We start from the raw sequence: 9,513 nt of genomic DNA, 5'->3' as shown, positions 1-9,513 counted from the left end.
TGGTGTCAAGCGCATGAAGAAGCTCCATGCTGATGGACTTTTAGAGTCTCTCGATTATGAATCATTTGACACATGCGAACCATGCCTCATGGGCAAGATGACCAAGACTCCGTTCTCCGGAACAATGGAGCGAGCAACCAACTTGTTGGAAATCATACATACCGATGTGTGCGGTCCAATGAGCGTTGAGGCTCGCGGAGGATATCGTTATGTTCTCACTCTCACTGATGACTTGAGTAGATATGGGTATGTCTACTTGATGAAACACAAATCTGAGACCTTTAAAAAGTTCAAGGAATTCCAGAATGAAGTAGAGAATCAACGTGACCGAAAGATAAAATTCTTACGATCGGATCATGGAGGAGAATATTTAAGTCATGAATTTGATACACACTTAAGAAAATGTGGAACCGTTTCACAACTCACGCCGCCTGGAACACCTCAGCGTAACGGTGTGTCCGAACGCCGTAATCGCACTCTATTGGATATGGTGCGATCTATGATGTCTCTTACCGATTTACCGCTATCATTTTGGGGATACGCTCTAGAGACAGCTACATTCACTTTAAATAGGGCACCGTCTAAATTCGTTGAGACGTCACCGTATGAATTATGGTTTGGAAAGAAACCTAAGCTGTCGTTTCTAAAAGTTTGGGAATGCGATGCTTATGTCAAGAAACTTCAACCTGAAAAGCTCGAACCCAAGTCGGAAAAATGCGTCTTCATAGGATACCCTAAAGAAACCATTGGGTATACCTTCTACTTAAGATCCGAGGGCAAGATCTTTGTTGCCAAGAACGGATCCTTTCTGGAAAAAGAGTTTCTCTCGAAAGAAGTAAGTGGGAGGAAAGTAGAACTCGATGAAGTACTACCTCTTGAACATGATAGTAGTGCAGCTCAGGAAAATGTTCCTGTGATGCCTACTCCAACTGGAGTGGAAATTAATGATGATGATCAAGGTACTTCTGATCAAGTTGCTACTGAACTTCGTAGGTACACAAGGACACGTTCCGCACCAGAGTGATACGGCAATCCTGTCCTGGAAATCATGTTGTTAGACAACGGTGAACCTTCGAACTATGAAGAAGCGATGGCGGGCCTAGATTCCAACAAATGGCTTGAAGCCATGAAATCCGAGATAGAATCCATGTATGAAAACAAAGTATGGACTTTGACTGACCTGCCCAATGATCGGCGAGCGATAGAAAACAAATGGATCTTTAAGAAGAAGACGGATGCGGATGGTAATGTCACCATCTATAAAGCTCGACTTGTCGCTAAGGGTTATCGGCAAGTTCAAAGGATTGACTACAATGAGACTTTCTCTCCCGTAGCGAAGCTTAAGTCCGTCCGAATCATGTTAGCAATTGCCGCATACTATGATTATGAGATATGGCAGATGGACGTCAAAACGGCATTCCTTAATGGGCATCTTAAGGAAGAACTGTATATGATGCAGCCGGGAGGGTTTTGTCGATCCTAAGAATGCTAACAAAGTATGCAAGCTCCAGCGATCCATTTATGGGTTGGTGCAAGCATCTCGGAGTTGGAACATTCGCTTTGATGAGATAATCAAAGCATTTGGGTTTATGCAGACTTATGGAGAAGCCTGCGTTTACAAGAAAGTGAGTGGGAGCTCTGTAGCATTTCTCATATTATATGTAGATGACATACTTCTGATGGGAAATGATATAAAATTCTTGGATAGCATTAAGGCCTACTTGAATAAGTGTTTTTCAATGAAGGACCTTGGAGAAGCTGCTTATATATTAGGCATCAAGATCTATAGAGATAGATCGAGACGCCTCATAGGTCTTTCACAAAGCACATACCTTGATAAGATTTTGAAGAAGTTCAAAATGGATCAGTCTAAGAAGGGGTTCTTGCCTGTATTGCAAGGTGTGAGATTGAGCTCGGCTCAATGCCCGACCACGGCAAAAGATAAAGAAGAGATGAGTGTCATCCCCTATGCTTCAGCCATAGGATCTATTATGTATGCCATGTTGTATACCAGACCTGATGTAAACCTTGCCATAAGTTTGGTAGGAAGATACCAAAGTAATCCCGGCAAGGAACACTGGACAGCGGTCAAGAATATCCTGAAGTACCTGAAAAGGACAAAGGACATGTTTCTCGTTTATGGAGGTGACGAAGAGCTCGCCGTAAAGGGTTACATCGACGCTAGCTTTGACACAGATCTGGATGACTCTAAGTCACAAACCGGATACGTGTATATGTTGAATGGTGGAGCAGTAAGCTGGTGCAGCTGCAAGCAGAGCGTCGTGGCGGGATCTACATGTGAAGCGGAGTACATGGCAGCCTCGGAGGCAGCGCATGAAGCTATTTGGGTGAAGGAGTTCATCACCGACCTAGGAGTCATACCCAATGCGTCGGGGCCGATCAAACTCTTCTATGACAACACTGGAGCTATTGCCCTTGCCAAGGAGCCCAGGTTTCACAAGAAGACCAGGCACATCAAGCGTCGTTTCAACTCCATCCGTGAAAATGTTCAAGATGGAGACATAGATATTTGCAAAGTACATACGGATCTGAATGTCGCAGATCCGTTAACTAAACCTCTCTCGCGAGCAAAACATGATCAACACCAGAACTCTATGGGTGTTCGATTCATCACAATGTAACTAGATTATTGACTCTAGTGCAAGTGGGAGACTATTGGAAATATGCCCTAGAGGCAATAATAAAAGCATTATTATTATATTTCCTTGTTCATGATAATTGTCTTTTATTCATGCTATAATTGTATTATCCGGAAATCGTAATACATGTGTGAATACATAGACCACAATACGTCCCTGGTGAGCCTCTAGTTGACTAGCTCGTTGGTCAACAGAAAGTCATGGTTTCCTGACTATGGACATTGGATATCATTAACAACGGGATCACATCACTAGGAGAATGATGTGATGGACAAGACCCAATCCTAAGCATAGCACAAGATCGTGTAGTTCGTTTTGCTAGAGTTTTTTCAATGTCAAGTATCTCTTCCTTAGACCATGAGATCGTGTAACTCCCGGATACCGTAGGAGTTCTTTGGGTGTACCAAATGTCACAACGTAACTGGGTGACTATAAAGGTACACTACAGGTATCTCCGAAAGTGTCTGTTGGGTTGACACGGATCGAGACTGGGATTTGTCACTCCGTATGACGGAGAGGTATCTCTGGGCCCACTCGGTAATGCATCATCATAATGAGCTCAAAGTGACCAAGTGCTTGGTCACGGGATCATGCATTACGGTACGAGTAAAGTAACTTGCCGGTAACGAGACTGAACGAGGTATTGGGATACCGACGATCGAGTCTCGGGCATGTAACGTACCGATTGACAAAGGGAATAGTATACGGGGTTGCTTCAATCCTCGACATCGTGGTTCATCTGATGACATCATCGAGGAGCATGTGGGAGCCAACATGGGTATCCACATCCCGCTGTTGGTTATTGACCTGAGAGCCGTCTCGGTCATGTCTGCGTGTCTCCCGAACCCGTAGGGTCTACACACTTAAGGTTCGGTGACGCTAGGGTTATTAGGAAGACTTGTATGTGATTACTGAATGTTGTTCGGAGTCCCGGATGAGATCCCGGACGTCACGAGGAGTTCCGGAAGGGTCTAGAGGTAAAGATTTATATATGGGAAGTTGTCAAATGGACACCGGAAAGTTTCGGGGGCATATCGGTATTGTACCAGGGCTACCGGAAGGGTTCCGGGGGTCCACCGGGAGGGGCCACCCCTCCCTGGGGGGCACATGGGCTGCGTGGGGCAGGAGCCAGCCCCTGGAGGGCTGGGCGCCCCCCCCCCCCCTTGGGCCCATGCGCCTAGGGTTGGGGGGGGGGGACCCTAGAGGGGGCGCCCCCTTTGCTTGGGGGGCAAGTCCCCCCTCCCTGGCCACCGCCCCCCCTCTAGATCCCATCTAGAGGGGCCGGCCCCCCTTGCCCCTTCCCCTATAAATAGAGGGGTGAGGGGAGGGCTGCACACCCAAGCCAAGGCGCAGCCCCTCCCCTCCCCAACACCTCTCCTTCTCCGTCACGAGCTTGGCGAAGCCCTGTCGGAGTGCTGCTTCTCCACCAACACCACGCCGTCGTGCTGCGTGGAGCTGTCTTCCTCAACCTCTCCTTCCTCCTTGCTGGATCAAGACGGAGGAGACGTCGCCCGTATCGTACGTGTGTTGAACGCGGAGGTGCTGTCCGTTCAGCACTTGGTCATCGGTGATCTGAATCACGTCGAGTACGACTCCATCATCACCGCTCCCTCGAACGCTTCCGTACGCGATCTACAAGTGGTATGTAGATGCAAACTCACTCCCTTGACTCGTTGCTTGGATGAACTCATAGATGAATCTTGGTGAAACCGTAGGAAAAAATTTAATTTTCTGCAACGTTTCCCAACAACTTATGTGTAAATAGAGTGGTAATACACGAATAATCGAGCTGATAACTCACATACAAACATTATGGTAACTTTTGACCCCGGAGATTTTTTTGTTACATACCCCGGTAATTTTTGTATAAATAACATGATAATATACACACTGCAGTCGTGGTAAGTTTTGACCTAAAAAAAGTCATCGGAACAATATGGGATATGGTTCCAAATGTCTCGTCGCGCCGGATTTTGTATGTGCAATCAATTTTCAATCGGACCGATGGTTTGAGGTACAAAATATTTTCAAGTTTTGAAACAAAAAAAATCCTTGAATGGCATTAGCTTTTGTCTTCTAGTGTATGCATGCATGGAGAAGGTTGAAGCAATCGCACGGTTACTTCAGTTACTTGATGGACGCCATTACGGTGTGACGGCCATATCGCATGACCTAAGTCACCAAATCGTACAGTTGCATGTCATCGTACTGATGTGAGCCCACACATTATGGTCATGCGTGCAAGATGCCGCAAGCTAAATCAAAGAAATTCGTTTTCCAAAGGCAAAGTCATGTACCAGGCGCGCGCACACACACACACTCTTTATTTGCTTTCAGATCCATGCATTTTGAACTCATATGCATGGGGTATTTTTTGTATTTGATTTGCCTCCTATCTGTATACTCCCTCCGTTTCTTCGTGTGTAGTCCATATTCAAATCTTTAAGAAGACTTATATTTAGAAAGGGAGGGAGTAGAATTTAAGTCATCTCAGGGGTCCCACACCGGCTTTTGCATAGAGAAGGACGTAAAGTGCATGCATGCATCTCGCATTCTCCATCCACCCTTTCAAATAAACTCTAGCATTGTATTTCTAAGTTTTTTTAGATGTTCCATATCTTATAAATCAGAATTTATTAATTTTTACCATGTGACACATGAGGTAAGCAATTCAAATTATTTAAAAAAAGATTTTTTTTTGCTTCCTTATATATTTGAAATCTTGAGGACAAGGACTTCAAACAAGACTAATATTGAATATATCTGAAACTTAGTTTGTCCCGATTTTCACTTCAGATGTTTTCCACTACATCCCGCTAGACAACACCTTGGTCGTAGCCCGCGCCGAGGCCGAGCTGGTTATCTTCTCGGTCATCGACGACCTGTTCGCCAAGGCAGGCGTCGCCCCTGATGCCGTCGACATCGTCGTCATCAACTGCAGCGTTTTCGCCCCGTTCCGTCCCTCAGCGACATGATCGTTAACAGATACAAACTCCGCAGCGATATCCGCTATGTAAATTTGTCTAGAATGGGGTGTAGCGCGGGGGTGATCTCAGCAAAAATATATATTAGAGCATATGCACCCAGACCCTCTCTATCTAGCCATTCATTTTCTGCTTTAAGATTCGTGCAAATACATTTCTCTTTTTTTTTCTCCGCCTCCGCCTCTGCTCTCTGCTCTCTGCCCTTGTTTCCATGTATCCTCACCTCCGAACACGCTTGGTTGCGAACACAATGGCCATGGGCTTGCCACCTCTTCGCAAGCAGTTGTTCACCATTGTTGCCGGCATGGTCTTTGCATGCAGCATCTTCCTCAAAGCTACATGGCTACTCGGCTACTCTTTCTCACCCATCCACCTCCTCGTGCTCTCTCCGGTCCTCCCGGCCATGATGGTAGCACTAATAGAAAAAGGGCTATAGATGGAATGGACACTAATGGTGCACTGTACATGTGGTGCGTCATTACTAAATACTAATGGCGCACCATGTGTTGGTGCGCCATTAGTATGCAAATACTAATGGCACATCACATCCGACGGTGCGTCATTAGTAAAAAAAAATTAATTTTTTCGAAACTACTAATGGCGCACCGTGGGAGTGGTGCGCCATTAGTAATTTGGCCCAAACATTCCCCCGAATGCAACCCCCCTGGACCGCCTTTTCAGTTTCAAAAAAATAAAAGAAAATGATAGAAATGTCAAAAAAATAAAAGAAAATAAGATTCCCATGTGATATGTGGTCTAGTTGTTAGCAAAATTTACAAACATGAATTTTCGACTTTTTTGCAAAATCTCTCGAGAATTTGTAAAAATGGGCATAACTTTTGCATACGAACTCGGATGAAAAAGTTTTTTATATAAAAAATCATCTACTCGAAAAGTTACATCCGAATTTAACGGGGGAACCACGTTAAACATTTTCAAAATCCTCAAAAACCTAACAGAAAAAAGATACGGGGCTTTTAAGATCTGGAGAGGCAAAAAAGTTCAAAAAAAGTCAAACTTACTAATGGCGCACCTGCCCATGGTGCGCCATTACTATCTTCCTGCCTTCAAAATTCAAAATAAATAAAAATAATAAAAAAAGTTACTAATGGCGCACCTGCCCATGGTGCGCCATTACTATCTTCCCGCCTTCAAAATTCAAAATAAATCAAAAAAAATACTAATGGCGCACCTGCCCATGGTGCGCCATTAGTATCTTCCCGCCTTTAAAATTCAAAATAAATCAAAAAAAATAGTAATGGCGCACCTGCTCACGGTGCACCATTACTATGTCGTATATATGGCTGGGCGTGTCCTCTCCTCCTTACCTCTTCATTCTTCTCCTCCACTCCACCTCTCCTCCACTCCTCCACTCCATCTTCCCTTCTCTCCTCCACCATACTACCCTCCTCCTCTCCGGCGACCTCCTCCTCCTCCTCTCCGGCGACCTCCTCCTCCCTCCTCTCCTCTCCTCCCCTCCCCTCCCATCACGGTTTCTCCTCCCTCCTCTCTGGTGAGCTCCTCCTCCCTCATCTCCGGTGAGCTCCTCCTCCCTCCTCTCCGATGAGCTCCTCCTCCCTCCTCTTCTCCCATCCCCTCATGGTTTCTCCTTCCTCCTCTCCGATCCTCCGGTGAACTCCTCTCCGGCGATGTAGGCGAGCGCCTCTGCGGTCACCTGCTCCTCCTCCTCTCCGGCGAACTCCTCTCCGGTAAAAGAACGCGGCAAAAGAACGTACAAGATCCAAAAACGGGAACAAAATTTGAAATAATATCGTGCAAAAAACGAGCAAAAAAATGAGCAAAAAAACGAGCAAAAAATGGGCAAAAAAATCGCGATCCAGATCCAAATCCAAAATTCAAAAATAGCAATGGCGCACGGTGGGGGTTAGACGGTGCGCCACTACTATTTTCCCGCCTTCAAAATTCAAAAATAATAATGGCGCACCGTGGCTATACTAATGGCGCTCCGGTGGCCTATACTAATGGCGCACCGTGGCCTATACTAATGGCGCACGAGTGATGCATCATTAATATACCAGATACTAATGGCGCATCACTGGTACGCCATTAGTAAAAAATGCTAGTGGTGTGATACTAATGGCGCACCAGTAATGCACCATTAGTAGGCAAAACTGGTGCGCCATTAGTAGGCCTTTTCCTAGTAGTGTAGCCGTCGTGAACCGCCCACGCGTTGTGTACCTCGTGGATTATGCTTGCTTCCTTCCCAGTCCCACCTGGCGTTTCCCTAGCTCCACGTTCATCTAGTACTTTCGCCTCATACCGGCGTTCACGGACGATCGCACTGTCAGCTTCACGATGCGCGTGCTTGGAAGCGGCGGTCTCGGCGATGAGACCAGCCTACCTCCCGGCGACCACTACATCCCGCCAGGCAACACCTTGGTCGTAGCCCACTCCGAGGCGGAACTGGTTATCTTCTTGGTCATCGACGACCTGTTCGCCAAGACAGGCGTCGCCCCTGATGCCGTCGACATCGTCATCATCAACTGCTGCGTCTTCGCCCCTGTTCCGTCCCTCAGTGACATGATCGTCAACAGATACAAACTCCGCAGCGATATCCTCTGTGTAAATCTGTCTGGAATGGGGGTGTAGCGCGGGGGTGATCTCGGTGGGGCTCGTTGCCGGCCTACTGCATGCAGTGCCCCGCGCACACGGTACGCACGCTCTGGTCGTGTCCACAGAGATCATCACACCCAACTTGTACGTCGGTAAGGAACGCTCCATGCTGCTGTCCACCATACTCTTCCGGGTGGGCGGCCCCGCCGTGCTGCTGTCCACGTCCAAGGATAGGGCGCGGTTCCGTCTCTCGCACCTCGTGCGGGATGATTACCGGCGGCGCGCAGGACAGCTCCTACCGGTGCATCTTCCAGGAGGAGGACGCCGAAGGCAACTTAGGCGTCAAACTTTCCAGGGACCTCATGGCGGTCGCCGGTGACGCGCTCAAGGCCAACATGACAGCCCTTGGCCCCGTCGTGCTCCCCTTCTTCGAGCAGCTGCGCTTCATCGCCAACATGCTGCTGCTCGAGCTGGGCCGATGAGGCGGCGTGAAGGTCAAGCCCTACGTCCCCAACTTCTGCAAGGCGTTCCATCACGTGTGCATCCACGCGGCGCCCGCGGGGGGGGGGGGGGGGGGGGGGGGGGGGGGGGGTGCAGTCGTCGATGAAGTCCAGTCCAGCCTTGGGCTGTCGGACGAGCACGTGGAGCCGTCTCGCATGGCGCTTCACCGGTTCGGGAACACCTCGAGCAGCTCGGTGTGGTACGAGATGGCGTACCTCGAGGCCAAGGGTCGGGTGCGGAAGGGCGACCGTGTCTGGATGGTTGGCCTTGGAGCTGGGGTCAAGTGCAACAGCGCAGTTTGAGAGTGCATCCGCCCGGCAACCAAACCGGATAAGGATGCATAGATCGCTACCCAATCAACGTCCCTCATCCCAACGTCAACTTGGCAGCTGAGAACGATCCTATAATTGCACTGTAAATCGTTGGCAAAAGGTACAGTAGCATTATGTTTGTCAGGAAAACAGTCAACCATCACAATAAATCTCGTTTGTTCTATTTCATCTACCTTGCGTGCCGTCATGGCGAGTTATTTACGCAAAACCACCATAGTTGGGGCTAGGGTAACGACTCGGTACCACATTTAGGACAGGACACAAAAAACCACTGAAATTGTGCCTAATCTGTGGCACGAAGTACTGATGTTCGGATTTGGTCACGAAAACAGCCAAACCGACATGTAGGGTCCACCTATCTGGCTGATGTGGCAAAGACTAAACCAAGTCAATGATTGACCTGCTGAGGTGGATAGGGGACCTACATGTCAGCCACTCATCTTCTTTTCCCTTTTATTCTTC

At 47.8% G+C, this 9,513-nt stretch overlaps 1 pseudogene; it reads left to right on the top strand.

Moving 5' to 3' along the window:
- Window positions 1–916: 916 nt before the first annotated feature.
- Window positions 917–9,063, top strand: LOC123039128 (3-ketoacyl-CoA synthase 6-like; annotated as a pseudogene).
- The last annotated feature ends 450 nt before the right edge of the window (window positions 9,064–9,513 follow it).

The sequence above is a fragment of the Triticum aestivum genome, chromosome 2B (genome assembly GCF_018294505.1).
Source record: "Triticum aestivum cultivar Chinese Spring chromosome 2B, IWGSC CS RefSeq v2.1, whole genome shotgun sequence".
Lineage (NCBI taxonomy): Eukaryota > Viridiplantae > Streptophyta > Magnoliopsida > Poales > Poaceae > Triticum > Triticum aestivum.
This window is presented reverse-complemented; position numbering and strand designations above follow the sequence as displayed.